Source organism: Melanaphis sacchari, unplaced genomic scaffold, assembly GCF_002803265.2.
Source record: "Melanaphis sacchari strain LSU unplaced genomic scaffold, SCAv2.0 Contig0_pilon_pilon, whole genome shotgun sequence".
In the NCBI taxonomy this organism is placed as follows: domain Eukaryota; kingdom Metazoa; phylum Arthropoda; class Insecta; order Hemiptera; family Aphididae; genus Melanaphis; species Melanaphis sacchari.
In genome coordinates, this window is record NW_020270366.1 from 3,854,293 (window position 1) to 3,868,935 (window position 14,643).

The 14,643-nt window shown below is 25.8% G+C and overlaps 1 long non-coding RNA gene across 1 annotated transcript in view; it reads right to left on the bottom strand.

Moving 5' to 3' along the window:
- Positions 1–14,643, bottom strand: part of LOC112597819 — a 93,190-nt gene that overhangs the window by 55,326 nt on the left and 23,221 nt on the right. Inside the window, exon 2 of the long non-coding RNA XR_003114862.1 lies at positions 9,929–10,040. This is a non-coding gene — a long non-coding RNA (uncharacterized LOC112597819). The remainder of the gene's footprint in view (positions 1–9,928; positions 10,041–14,643) is intronic.

The window sequence follows — 14,643 nt, forward strand, 5'->3', positions numbered from 1 at the left end:
AAAATTTAAAACATTCTAATCATATAAGGATAACGGAATTACTTACTGACAAAACGTTACACAAACTTAAAGTTGTAATTTAAAGTTGTAATCTTCAAATTATGCTCGCAGAAACTCACCTCTTTGTCTCAAAATGTTAATTTATTATAGTATAACATAAAAGGTATTTAAAGTCTAAAAAGCAATTTATCTTTCAGTCCTCACATGATATTCCTGAATTATTTAATATTATTGCACGACTTGTGATGATTCATCGATGATTCATATTAAATTAACATAATATTGTATTAAAATAATACTTTGATTTTTAAAAATAGTTATCACTTTCGGACTGCAGTCCACGTCACCATACTTAACATCATCAATATATATTATAATATTTAGTTTACGATATTATAAATTATAAACATTATTATTGGTATAATACTAATTTGGTATACATGCAAATCTTTACATAAACCGTGGTATACATCCTGATACCGTCAAAAATATGCACAAACTCGCGGACGATGTCCTGCCTATATTTTATGTATTTTGGGAATGGTATTATAATCGTATTAGATTATTATTTACACGCAATTGATGCCGACGGTGACAATAATGACCATGTAAACGAGTGTAATTCGCTTCGCATCCTAATAACGATAATAATAACAATATAATATATTATTATTTATTACGTGTACGCGGCTGTACAGGGGACACTGCACCGCGAAGACGATGGGTTTTAGATGTTATTTTATTATTACAACTTCATCGGTCGTCGCCATGGCCGCCGCCGATTCGGAGGAGGTGAAAAAAAATGGCCGCACATGTGTGTGTATTATACGTATCACAATATACCTATACATGTTTGTGTTTCCAAAGACCGGTCCCAGGAATTTTACCTGAGCAGCCACCGCACCGGATTAAATTATTTCTCTAACCCGCTGCCCACCGCCAACAAGTACATGCACTTGCTCACAACCGCCATACACACACACACATACATATACACTCACACCTCACATTCTTGTACCGGAGATAATATATACATGGATTTAAACTAAGACTCAATATTGTTTCCAGAATATGATATCTTATGCATACACGAACGTGTGTGTGGAGTGCAGTGTAAACGACGCAATATTTAGCGTGTCACTGCAGTGCGATCATAATAAGAGCGCAGATAAAATAATATATAATAATATTATATGTATACGTTGTAATGTATAATTTTTATGAGGCAAATCGTGTTGTATTGTAATGCTCATAAATCAGTTGGAAGAGGGTTGACCACTTTATACAAAACACACTTTTATAATCATACGATATAGGAACATATATAGTCAACCACAGGTATATAAATAGACGATAGATTGTATAAGCATTTAATTGGACGACGACGGCTTGTGTCACGAAATATGGCCGAAAAATAGCCATATATATAGGTACATAGTGTTGTACAATAACATTTTATTGTCGCGCGCAGGGAATAGTTTTTAAGTGTACCCGTGTGGCTTTATAGTACAAATATACAATGCTATACTAATAATTATCGATTATCTACATGGTTACTTATACAGAATATCCACCATGAATATTTTCGTACTTAAATATAAACCCTATTTTTACCTGTAAAAAATATACTGCCTTAATCTTAAAACATATATATTTTATGATAATATTATAATTATATTTATTATTTTAAAATTTAATGGAAAACGACATTTTTAAACTCTTAATATATAGATGACATTTAATTAATCCAAATCAAATATCTTAAATTTCTAAAAAATGAATAGAAGGCAACATGTGTTATGTAGTTAACAGTTTCGAAAAAAAAAAACATAAGTATAGGTTTGTGATGAAAATTTCAGTGAATCATTATACACTGTAAAAACTAATTTAAATCTAATTTCAACTATGTATGTATAGGTATAGGTAGGTATACTATATGTACGTATTTTAATTTACAAGTAAAAATAAGTAAATGTATATTTAATTTGTATACACATTGTGATTATTGCGTTGGTAAATTATCTTTACCTTTATAATAAATGTGATTATACATTTATAAAGTGTATTCGTCTTATAATGTAGTCTGCAGCTGAAAGCGGATTGTGTAGTCGCAGATGTTTCGTAAATTACCAGAAAAAAATTATTTTTTATCGTGCTGATAAATTTATAAAATCTTCATTCCCTCTACATAATATTGTGTCATATCTTATACTATCATTCAAACAACAAAACTTATCTACGCATTTATAAAAATGTCACATAAAACGCCTCATTCTTGCAATCTCTATTTAGGTAAATCAAAATATCATGTTGTGTATATATTAATTTTATGTGCTCAGTGCTCACTGCATAATGCTTCGATTACTTATATACAGACATACAGTTCAAAACAAACACGAACCCAATGATTTATGATTAGTAAAGTGATAATTCAGGGGTTGATTTATATCTTTAGGTTGATATGGCGACTCTTACCCTTCCACCTCATTAACTTACTTTTACATATTTTATAATTTATTTAAAATCATAAAAAGCTACCTATTGAAAAAGTTTTCATCATAAGAAGTTGAGAAATGTTTTCACTAAATTGCATAAATTTAGTCATGTCTTCATTCAATCATATTAATTACATCTCTCATAAAATGAATATATCTAAATAAGTTTTGATTCATTCTTAAATGATATAATAGTAAATAACAATAATAATACTCAATTTATATGCAATTTACTCGTATAAAAGCGCAATGAAATTAGTAATCACTTTGTTTCTTGAGAGCGTTTGTATTTGGTTGTAGAAACGTTTATTAATTATATTGTGATGTTGTGACTACGCATAATAGCTATTAAAACACGTGGAGTAAAAGTGAGATTGTATTTAAAATAACTAAAAACTATTCATTCACTGCTACACATAAAATGCAATCAAAGTCGCATTAGGATAACGTAAAAACCTTATACTACATTATACCTTCGATAAACCTATTGGCTATTAAATGAAGATAGTCTAAATTGTTGGCTATTGTCTAGTGTTTTTTTAATGGAAGGTCAAGGTCGTCAATATATATAATTATATAGAGTTGGATGTATCACGTGGCTGTTGCAAAATTGTATTTTCGAGACACATTTTAAATGTATTCAATCCTACACGGTGTATCGAGTATAATCTATAATGTATATTATATAATAATAATATATGTATACATACATATACATACAAATTTAGACACGGTATTTTAAGGAAGTTAGGTTTTTTTCATATCTTTTAATCACCATATTATATTATATGTTACAATATTGACGATGAATATAATTTAATAATAATATTTAACATTATAATATACTGCGATCGTATTCTCATACGTGTTCAAACCAACCGGAGATAAAAATAAAACGTAGACAATTAAACTTGAGTTTTTATTATATTTTTTTTTATGCTGACTGGTTTTTTTAACACATCCAAAATAAATCATTTCGAAATTCGATAATATCAATTTTTGTCCATCGATTAAAACCACTTTTAACCACTAATAACATGTAAATTATAATAGTAGGTGTAGAGAAAAATACACGGCCCGCTTTGATCCCACTACAGTACTCTGTTCGCAATAATAAAGTAAATTACCTATATAAACATCGATACCTATATTATTATAACAAATAGAATCATATTATAAACATCTATATAAAGTTGAACGTATCTACAGCAAAATGTTTCTATCTATGGTCTTTAAACGCGTTCTTCCATCCGCTAACGATCCTTATATTATTTAATCTAGTATTCTATAATATACACGCACTTTTAATATAGATTTTAAATAACCAGCCAATATAAAAAACAAAAAAATAAATAATTTTTGTATAAAAAAAGTTGTTTTTTAATAAAAATTAAAAACCAAAAACAATTATTGTTAGAGCAAAAAATGAATTCAGAGAAAAATACTGATGACAATTTGTCTGCTATAATATATTTTTATAATTATTATTCATGCTCGAAAAAGTCACAGAATTCATGATTTTAACTAACTGCAATACTATTAAAAATTAATTTAATTTTGGTTTTTTTTTTTTTTTTGTTATTTTACTAACTTCACTTATTTCGTATTTGCTTCTGTGTTAATTTTAAGTTAATTTATATATTTTTTTCAATGTCCATGATTAAATCAAATTTTTAATTTTCATTACAACAAATTGTATACACATATAATTATTTCTTTAAAATTATTATCTTAATAAATAAAACAAAACTAATATATTAATAACAAAGTTTTGTTGACCTGGATTATATATAAGAAAAAATATTTGTGAATTTAATTAGTTGAGTTAATAAAGTGAATATTATCATTATAATATTTATATTAATCTAATTGATGTACAAATCCATTATTCAAAATTTTAATTTATTTAATTAAAAATAAAATAAATTTAACTTAATTTTAACTTAATCAAAAAATATCGTTAATTTTTACAGTTTTAACTACTTAGTGTATATCAGTAATATCGACATAAAGCTGTTATAACTGTATAATTTCGCGTATTCATACAACCTACCGGTATGCATTTACCTGTCAAGTAATTACAGCGTAATATACGCATCGTAATTAATACCTATATAAAGTTGTGTAGTGTACACAGATCATATTACACTTCAGCCAAAATATTGTAATAATAATAAATAGTTTCAGTAAAATAATAAAAAAATCACTATGCACAAAATTACGTACATAAAATAAATTGCCTATTTGCCTTGCAGCGACGAATACACGTTTTCCTGCTGTATACGATTTTCTCAGATCTTTAAGATTATCATCACTCCATAATTTTCACTTAAGTGTATATTATTATTATTATTATTATTATTATTATTTACACGTTCTTTAATCAAATAAAAGCGAACATTTTTTAATTTAATAATATAAATATTTTAGCAGTATCTACTTTAGAATCAAATTTTAAGTATCTAGATCTTGTAGGTACTTGCTTACTGTATTATTTCATCAAAAATGTCTGTTAAAATACATGTTATTTTAACAATTCTAACGAATTTATATCAAAAATTTAATTATCATTAAATTGTATGATATATACAATTATATTATTATGTAGAGGAGCAAAAAAATAAATACATTATTATAATAAATTACAATAAAAATAATAATTCTTGACGATTATCATCTGATTGAATTATTAATAAATAGTATACACTTAAAATCCAATTTAAACTCGAATAAATTAAAACAATCGTTAATCTATATACCTATAATAATATATCTAAATAATAATGATATTTTAACGTCGACTGTGAAAAAAACACTTAACATCAAAATTATTCATATTATAAATTAAAATATACTGTATAATATCTACATTATATATCGTGTGTATTACAATTCTTTGTCTAAACTTTTATGTCATCTGGTTTATACATTATACGTGTGTCATAATATTATATAATTAATGTTGTAGGTCACAATCACACATATACCTACTAGTAGGTGTATGTGAAATAATATTATTTTCAACGTATACTTTAATAACATATATATATATAAATATATATATATATTTATATGTATTGCTTTTTTAGTTAACGGTCACTTTAAAATAACATGCTGCGAGTATTTATAACTATACAGTATAATATATTATGTATGTGTCATGGAGATTCATATTGTACAATATTACTTTTAATTATAATCAACAAGTAGCTAGCCATAGCACGTCGTCGGTGAAACAATAATAAAAAAAAAAAAATAATATATTAATACGAATATTGCTTGAGGCGCGTACATATTACATATGTATACAAAACGATGAATGAATATAAAATTAATTTCAATTAAATTATTTCCCGATCAATCAACTGAGCACGTAGCAAGTGTATATACAATGTGTACCTATACTGTGTATTTATACATTCGTTTCGTTGTTGCTATGCATTTGAGCATTAAACCAATATTACGAAACGTTATTACATATCATAACGACGTCGGTTAATAAAATGTAGCCAGTAATCACGATATTATACAAATATATACGAACGCACGACACAACACAGTAATAATATTATTATTTATTAGTTTTTTTATATAATAGTTGTAGTATCCACAAATTTAATAAAATTTCATTCGCACGCGTTCAATCGCATATCTAGATTATCTATTTAGCTAAACAAAAATCAGATTATACATGATAAAACGTTAACGTGTGGTCTGCCGAAAATCGTTTATGAAACTATAAATTGAATTTTACATTTTTTTTTCCACCTGTTTGTAGTCGGAATACATTTGAACAAACACTTACTACATTATTCACAGAGATTTTAGATGCATTATATTTTAAAACAGTACATAAGAAAAATTAAAAACCAACCATTTTGTATTTTCTGGTTTCTATTATAACTTTATTAATAAATGTCAATGAACATAATAACATTTTTATATATCCTTTTTCATATAATTAAATAATATGCTTCATCGTAGTAGTAATATCCATTAGCAATATATTTTTAATTTTAATGTTTTATTCTGATAAAACGTATACAGCATAAATTCAATTTCCTCACCTATATCTAATCATAGTTGACGAAAAGATTTTATTAGTTAATTTATAAACATATAAATGTTTATATGATAGACGATAGTGAGCACCAAATTGAATTTGGGTTTTCATAATGCCGGTGGAATTTACATTAATTCAGAACTGGAGGAGTGTTTTTATAGTTCAAAAAAAATTTAAGGCGAAATCCAAATGATTTAAAACCGATCTTATTAAATTAGTGGAATTAATTATGTGACCAAGAACATCATGTTTTATGTCTAAATGTATTTATTCTTTGAAATATAAATTAGTAGTTATATCAACTAATAATAAACAAATTTCTTTATTCTATAATATGTATATACTCATTTAGTATTTGTTCAATATAGATTGTTATTGTAAATAGATAATTATAAATCGTAATAGACTAAATAAAATGTAGTAGGTAAATTTATGATTAATGTTATACTTCAATAGTTATGAATTTACGTAACACCTATACAAAATTTGATTAGCAATAAATTTTATTATTTACTAATAATAATAGATATAGATACGATACCGTGCCGAAAATATTGTATGCTCATACTCAAAGATCATCTATGTTGAACTTTGAATTTACAATATTACATAATCAATACAAATAAACATTTACTGCAACATATTTATTGTAATTACGACTTCCAATGAGTATAGTGCATAAAATATAATATATACGCTTAGTGTTATATTATGATACTTGCACATTTTTTAATTTTTAAATAATAATTTATTTTATTTTAAGCGTAATCTTTTTACTATACGTATAAGAAGACATCTTATTCCACTACTTTATCTATATCTATATCTATATCTATATATATATATATATATATATCTACCACTATTATGTATGTAATAAATATTTTATTATATCTAATTTATAATTTTCTATTTAGTGTTTTAGGAGAATAACAAACCGTTGTAACAATTTGTATAATTGAAGCCAAATTATTATGTTAATAATCGCTATACATATGTAATATTATTGAAACAACTATGTGATTTGATATATTATGATAATGTTAATGAGTAAAAATATTTAAACAAGAAAAAACGTACACTTGAGTCGGGTTCGAAAAATTATTATTTTTTTTTTTTATTCTAAATATTATGGGTATTGCAGGTTTATATAACTTGGTTATTTAAAGTGCTCATTTACTTTAAAAACAAAACAATATTTGAAACTCCGTTATTGGTAATTCATCAATGTCATTTTTATTCATGATACAACCTTTTCAAATATTTAAATACTTAATTCTACATGTATGTATATTTAAATAATCTTTTAAGAACCGATGTGTTTTAGTAATATGTATACGTAGTTTTAATAAAAAATAGAAATGCATGGCATTTTAAAAATAGAAGTTATGCGTAGAATATAGGTAGTATATTATAATTTGACACGTATTGATATTTAGTTGATACTGACAATGCATAAACATTTTTCATTTATTTACTTTATCGATAAATGACACGTGTGCCTGAATAATTTTATATAAAACAACTTTGTGAGTATCTATAGTGTCTTTTTGGGTGGAGTTATATATCTATTATATGGAGTGACAAAAATATTTAATTTTTATAAATTTCTCTCAAGTACATATAAAAATGGTGTTTGTAGTAACCTCACGGTACTATAAAAAATAACGTAGAATGTTGTATAGGTTAATAAATATATAATTTAGCTCAAGAACGTCAATTGTGTACACGGGATAGATACATACTATAACTCCAAAAACAATGATCGAAGTTCTACGCATAGGATTATGGGAATACGCAACTACCCGCATCTACACTTCAAAATTTAAACTTTGTTAGTGAAAATCACGACGTATTTATAACATAATACTATAATATATGTATAATATATTATGTGATGATGTAGCCAGTTAGAAGAACGATCATCGTATGCTTCTCTGAGTATTATTTATAGATGTACGCAAATCGTGTAATATAATATTATTAACATGTTTATAATGTTTAATATATTATTATGTGTAACGATAGGTCGTTACTCGCTATTCGTTTAGGAACCCATAATTTCTGTGTTTCGTACAGAGAACTGGTTTCTCTTCTTTTTAATTTTTTTTTAATACGTATGATTTCTTCACCGTCGACGACCGCCGCAACTGCTGTTGCTGCCGCTATTATTACAATATAATAATAATAATAATAATAATATTATTATTGTTGTTGTTGTTGTATTATTCGTTTTTAATGTAGTCGAAAACCGCGCGCACGACGATTGTATATACCTACTGAAATTTGGTTGGGCGGGTACAGTGGTTACCATACCGCAGATTGCGTAGAGGGGATAAATGGACGATGGGAAAGTTTAGCCATGGCGTGAGATCTAAGGGGAGACGTGAACGAGTACATAGATATCTATATACTGCAACTCATCTGTATCTATATAGCTCTATAATAATGGTTTTATTATTATTACGCATGTATATTATTATTACTATATGTATATATGCATACGTATATATTCGGTCATTATAATCGAATAATATATTATAATACAAGTTAAAAAAACTGTGCATTGCGTTTTTTTATGCCCATTGGCTATTCTTGAAATTAAGTCATCAAGAGTGCACATCATAGGTACTTATACTTCGGTTACGGGCTAGTGCAGTTTTGTCGTAGGCACATCATAATATCACATCGTGTTTATAGTATATTATTATTAATTTATTTTTGCGAACTCGAAGAAAGATAATAATAAAATGCTCAAATAATATTTATTTTTTTTTTGTTTAATTTTTTGCACACTATTATTTTATCGATTGAAATCGGTCTTATTACAATAAAGCTACGTCTATTTATATGCTCATCGCACTGCTGCCGTCTTCCCTGAATTTTTTTAGTGTAGATAAATCATGACACTATTATAATTGTTTCTGCAATAATTGAAAAAAATTAGCAATAATTTCGATTTCAATTATTAATTTTTTATTCTAGATATTATTTATTAACCATAATATTATCTATAGAAAAAAAAAATAATAAATATATATTCTAATGTTTGTTAAAGATATTGTTTTATTTATCGGTATTTTGCGATACACATAATAACTATTAACTATCTATATATATTTATTATGTATACTTTAATGCACATTGCACACGGCTGCAAGGCCGATGCAGCAGATATATAAATATATTATACATTCTCAGGTAATCTCATCGAGGTCGCAACACTCGGGCGACGTGTATTACACTTAAAACATAATATATAATTTTAGATGATTGCACGTATACTATCTATGTATAGTGTACACATATTTTATACATATATACATTATAAGCGTTTATTACACGTTGTGTGTATACTTATTAGTCGTACCTTGTATGTGATGGTGATTGGTATCCGATTATAATATCCGCGGCGAGAGCTGGGTTTGGTCTGTATTACGCCTGTGGCTGCTGCTTCAGTTGTTCCGACTGGGGCAGACGACCTGTAAAACGCAAACATTTTTTTAATAGAAGACATTCATTATTTTGAAAACTATCAACACTATTAACATAAAAAGTATTTTTTATATAAATATATATATTTTAAAAACAATAATTTTTTTACTATTTTTATCATTCTAAATCTTTTATTTTTTGATTGATAATGTAAAATTTTGATTTTCAACTTAGATGCAAAATATTTTTTTTAGAATATTTTTGTTTATAAAAACTTAACTTTTAATGTGTATTTAATTAGTTATGACTCATGACTCATAAGTATCTCAAGTTTTGATGAATGATGTAGAGTGGTACAGGGATGTCCTACAGTGTTGGTTCTGCTACTCTGCTCTTCAAAACAAAAAATATTTGTAACAATACAATGTTTTATCTTATTGGCACTCACTACCTATAAGTAGCGTATATTGTGACCGTATAATAAGTGTCCCGTAACAGTAACGAGTTAATGGAACAGAACATAGTAGACGCGATAGCAATAACATTATTGCTTTTTTCATGCATAAAGAACTACAGTAAATTTATTTGCGAAGTATAAAACGTATTTCGAAATAGTACAGCAACTAGGAAGTTTCTAATTTGGTCAAAGCGTCATATTCATCAACCTTTTAAATATATAAAAGGTTATATATATATGGTTATAATATTGCGCAAATAATATAGGTAGATATACTTATCACACATCATATAAAATGAATCAATACTAGCGATAACTGTGTTTTAAGTATAGTAAGTATACTAGTTAGGTACAAAATAAAATCATGACCGAATGTCATTTGTATGATATGTAATCGATTCGTAATGTACAAAATAATTTAAATCGTACTAAACGTCAAAATCGGCCTATTGAGAAATAAAATAAAACTTATCACTACTGGATCATTATCCGTTTCAAAGATAAAAATACAATATAATGATGTACATAATATACCGTAGCTACCGTGATTTTAATTCAGGAACGAAATCATAACTCTACAACCGTATATTGTACAATAAACATGATTTACTATTTTTCTAGGTTGTGAATCTTAATGGTGACAAATGTATTCAATTCATAACCAGGAGAAGAAAAATTGAGTAGGTCATACTGTGATATTATAGTACATAATATTGTGCACGGAAATATAACCGACAAAACTTTTATAAATAGCAATTTTTTTTTCTTGATAATAACACAGTTTATCTTAAATGTATAAATTGTTATACATTATTAATATGCGCTCGTTTAAATGTCAGTTGTTGCAAGTATAATAATAATAATGTATTTTACATGCATTTAACCATAAAAAACAGTATTATAACATAATAATGCAGCCTGTCATCATTTTACATGCGAAATATTAATTCAAAATCTCAACGTATACCTACCGCAATTAAGAGTCCTATAGGTAAGCGAAGTCTTTATAATATACGATAATATTATGTAGAGGAAAAATTATAGGTATACCTACGTAATATATTTTAATTTTGTTATATCATTAATTCATCTATACTTATATATTTTTTAAGTCTCAGTAATATATATTATTTTTTTAAACTGAACGTCAATAATTTTTATCAGTAAAAACAGAATATTCTTAATATTCCAGTTAAAAAAAAAATAAAACATTGTAATTTGTTAGCATATATTATTATATCGTTGATGTAGATAGCCAAGGCTAGGAACATCTTATCTTAAAATTAAAAAAAAGAAGAAGTTATATCGTAATATTGATCAAGTTAATAAAATTTATTATATAAATATTTTTATAACCATGTAGATAATTTAGTAAAAATTTTTTATATTCACTTACTGTTCACCTAGATGTGACATAAATACATATTATATTTAGATGATATTTCATTGTGTATACAACGATAGCTACATCCTTAAAACCGTCTTTTCAAAGAAGTACAATAATTACTATAATTTTTAAAATAATATGTAGAAAAATTATCAATTGTTTTTCTTCTCAAAGTCGAGACTTCTCGAGTATAAAAGCTAAATTATTGATGTTCTAGGATTCAATGGTTAAATTTAAATATATATATATATTAATTGTTATAAATGCATACATACCTATTCTAAAATGTTATGAAATATTATGATATTCGTAATATAGAGTTACAATGTAGTGAGTGGAAGTTTGCGATTAGCGATTAACGAATAACTATACCAATGAAGACTAAAACCAATTAAATAGCCATAAGAAAATACTACTGGTAAAATGTTAGTTTTTTTTTGTATCTCACAATTATTTTGATAAATACTGGACATTTTTATTCTTTTGATCTTCCAAAGTTCAAAAATGGTCTAATTTGCTTCAAAAAACCACTTTGAGTGAAGTTATAGAACAAAGCATTATTACTACAGATCTACTAGATGATGGCAGACACAAAAAATAAAAATTAAAAATATGCATGCCATTGGCAAACTAATAAAATCGCTCCATTCAAAATGTATAAAAAATATATCAATTTATATACTTCACAGAAGCAACCCTGTGTTAGAGTCAGATAACGATATCGGTAAATGAACAATTTCAATTATTAACGTATATTTATGGTACACTGAACATTATCTGTAATATATTCCACCTCACCGAAAGCACTATATTATAATATGTAATAAATACTACATAAATGTACATACTGTATAACATGCGTACCTATAGATAGTGCACACACTAGTGTATTACTGTTAAACGTATGCTCACACGATAAGTGTGATATACATAAATATGTCATGTATGTCTCAGGTTTGGTGCAATAAATTATACATACGTATATGACGTGTGCATGCGTGTACGTACAGTCGAGCGTGTCTGCACTATTCGAACGAGAACGACGTCTAAATCGCGTCCGTGCAAGTATAGACTATAAGCACTATAAGCATATAAGACAACATTCGTCTAGACGCGCTACATAATATAATATATCATAGTATCTACTTAGTGCCTGGTGCCTACCTACGTTTATGATCTGAACGTATTTTGAGGTTGATAGATCGGACGCAAAGAAAAAACAATAATTAAAATCATACATTGTGTATAGCCGTGACATACCTATAAATGACACATTTTCTGTACACAATATATAATATATTATTATAGTGACGTCCGATTGGTGTTTTGAGATTACAAACGCATTACAGTTGAATTGAAAGTAATGTTGTTGCTGCTAACCGGACAAAATATTGTTATAATACATTCTATCGTGGTAATGAACTATTATTATATTATAATACAGTATGTAATGTGTACACTATGATAGTACTGTAAATGTGCGAAAACGTATTAAACGGTCAAAAATTCGATATATTATAATATTGTACATATATAGAGTTAATATTTTTTTTTTTAACTAGGTCATTATGCCAGCTGCGTTAATTTTAGTTTCTTACAAATGATTTTGTCAGCGGGTCAACATTAATTTACCAGGAATGTCAAAATTAAATACCAAAATTATTAAGTACAATTATTTATATTTTAAAAATAAAAAATTACATTTTAAAATGTATGAAAACTTTATTTAATGAATTTTGAGAGTGAATTTGAAATTTATCTTCTATTATAAATTAAGTTAACATGTACGACAAATACAAATATTTAATAAGTTAAACTAATAAAATTAAAAAGACTAAGTAATTCATTAAATGATAAATTCAAAATTAAGTTATTGATTTGTTAATACCTGTGTATATCACGTATTTTTAATAAATATATGTTTAAGAAATAATTTATTAAAATATATGAACAAATGACTTGTATTATTTCTAGACGTAAATTATGTTTTCTGAGATTCAACGATGTATTTCAAATCAATTGACCTGTTAGAAAAAATTAAATAATAATAAACAAAATACAAATTCATTATTCTTAATTCCCAGGTATAATATTACAAAACATTAATTTAAAAAAAAATTGTTGCATATAAATGCCGTTTTTATTGATGCTAAAAATTTAATTAAAAACTTTATTTTAGTGTAAAATATGTTTTAATAATATAAAAGACTACATTATTATTTATTTTTTACATGCCATCATTATAAAAATTTATTTTTTCATTGATTATGGTGTGATGATAGTCCTTTTAAAAAGCATTATAAGTACACCACAAAATAGATTCATGATTAAATATAAATATTTACTGTAGCTACATGTAGTTAAAACATGTAGCTACAGTAAATATGTATAATGCAGAATTTTATTATTTATACCTGTAACATATAATACAATTCTATTAAATATGTGACCCATTCAATACAATTTATTATATCATCAAACTATTGACATTTTTTATAATTAAAACCTGAAATTTTCTAAAAAAAAATATTATTTTTAAAATTTTTATCGTAACTTATTTTTTTTTTTAATGTTTTTCTTTTTTTTAATATATATTTTTAATTTTTTATTTCAAAGAAGACTAATTTTTTTGTGATTTTGATAATATGTACATAAAAACCGTATTTTAGATAATTAGTTTATGAGCTATAAGTATTTAAAGTATAAACAGTGAAATGGAGTGGTAGAAGGGTACTCTACTAACCGTTTTCCATTACTCAGTTCGCACATAATTTTAAATATGCATAGTTAAAAAAAAAATAAATTT